The sequence below is a fragment of the Odontomachus brunneus genome, unplaced genomic scaffold (assembly GCF_010583005.1).
Source record: "Odontomachus brunneus isolate Ranch 3 - 2012 unplaced genomic scaffold, Obru_v1 Obru_scaffold_070, whole genome shotgun sequence".
NCBI lineage: Eukaryota > Metazoa > Arthropoda > Insecta > Hymenoptera > Formicidae > Odontomachus > Odontomachus brunneus.
In genome coordinates this window covers 220220-222504 of record NW_022639520.1, presented here as the reverse complement: position 1 = coordinate 222504, position 2285 = coordinate 220220, and positions in this window count along the sequence as shown.

The following is a 2285-nucleotide window of genomic DNA, read 5'->3' as shown; positions in this document are numbered from 1 at the left end:
TTAGAATTTGTCTTATTGCATATTTCTTATATTACTTATACCGTTTTTTGGAGAAAATACTAATTTTAAATTTAATATTCGCACTTGTTTAATTTTGTGGTTTTTTTTGTTTCATTAAGATTTATATTCTTAAACGAAATATCATTTTTTAAAATAATGAAAATAAAATCTTTTATTTCGTTCAAGGAAATCATGTCATGTAATGAAACAACATTATTGTTTTAAATAGTATTTTTTTTAAGTTTCTTTCAAAATTTAGTAATTCAATTTGTTTAATTTGGATTTTCTTGGATTTTTTAATTTTTTTTTGTTTGGATTAATCATTATAACATTCTGTTAAAAATCTAAAAGTAATTATCACTGGTTCACTATATTACATCAATATTCATCGCATATCGAATGTTGTTGCATTGTTTCAATATCTACCCAGCGAGATTACGTCGATTCGATGTCTACTAGACGTCTATATGAAACGTCTATCTACCATCCACGTCTAATCTACCTTAATAGCAATTATTTTTCAGGGAATGTCCAGTGGATATCCATAGAACATAAAATGTACTCTGAATGTTTTCTGGATGTTCTCTGGACGTATTTTGAACATGCGTGCTATTAGGGTAGGTTAAGATCCAGGGTTGGGAAGTAACGCGTTACTTGTAACGACGTTACTATTTCGTTACTTTTTTTTTGCAACGATTTGGTAACGCCGTTACTTTTTTGTATCAGTAACGAAAAAGTAACGGCGTTACATTTTCTTTAGTAACGAGTAACGAAATTCATCGTTACTTATATCGTTACTTTTTTACTATGATGGCTTCTGTACATAGAACGCGGCAACGCTTGCCACTCGATGAAAGTTTGCACACGATAAACAATTAATGTGCTGCTTTCCGTAAAGCCCATTCTACAATAAGCAATAAATCTTAAGTCATAATAAAATTGACCAATCATTCGTGTGCGGCGCCCCTAAAGCCCATTCTACATTAGTCGCAATCGCAAGATCGCAAGGAAATTGTACTAATCATAATTGATTATTCTTCGATCGCAAGAAGAACAATTGACTATGATTAGTCAATTTCTTTGCGAGCTTGCGATTTGCGACTAATGTAGAATGAGCTTTATGCAATAATGTGTGCTTCCCGCTTAAATATTTTATATTTTGTTTTTATATATGTATAATTTATGTACTGTCTCTTCTACTATTCGTTTTATATGCCGAATTTAACTTTTTTTTTTTACAAAAATAACGGAAAGTAACGATTTTTTTATCGTTACTTTTTAAATAACGGTAACGCGTTACTTTTTAGAATCAGTAACGAATAACGGTAACGAGTTACTTTTTACCGCAAGTAACGGTAACGGTAACGCATTACTTTTAAAAAGTAACGTTCCCAACCCTGTTAAGATCTATATCGACCTAACAATGGTCCACATTTAGATATCTAATAGACCGTCATTTCGACGTCTTATCGATGTCTAATAGATCGTCATTTCGATGTCGATTCGACGTGTTTTCGACGTCGATCAATAAGTCATTTCTCACTAGATTGTTTCATAAAAATAACTAATTCCTAATTTTCTTTATGTTTTATAAACTGCTTAGAAACCGAAGATTGTCAAACACACGTTAAAACTTTCGCGAATCCTGCCTCGAAAATTTCGAATTTGAAGTGGTCACCCATCCATCCTGACTGCGTTGTTTAACCTGACGATCGAGCGGCACGCGGTGTTCCAATGACTCCAATAATGTTCTTACAATTTATGCTTATAAAATATATACTTACAGTGTTCACAGTATATTATAACATACCGAGCAAATACACGCGTTGATTCGCCTGTCTATTTTATTTAATATTGTGGCGTCTCAGAGAGCGAGACTCCACGCAAGGTGCATCGCTCCTATTTAAAGGGACGCTTTCGGAGCGCACCTTACGCACCGTCCTTCCAGGAACCGCGAGGCTCGCGACGCGTTTCCGAGAAACGCGGCGGGAGTGCGATAAGCGCGAGCCCGCGATGAATTCGTGGAAGCGCGGGACCTGCACGAATTCGGAGAATCGCGAGCCTCGCGATTTCCGAAGAGGAGCAACGGTAAACGCAAGTCCGCGACGAATTCGCGGAAACGCGGGACCTGCATAAATTCGAAGAATCGCGAGCCTCGCGATTTTCGAAGAAATGTAAAGCTCACCGATAGTAAACACAATTAAAGAACGGGAGTATAAATAGCGGACGAAAACGCAGGAAGAGCAGACTCTGCTCTCGACCTCGCTTGAGGAAAGATCTCACGA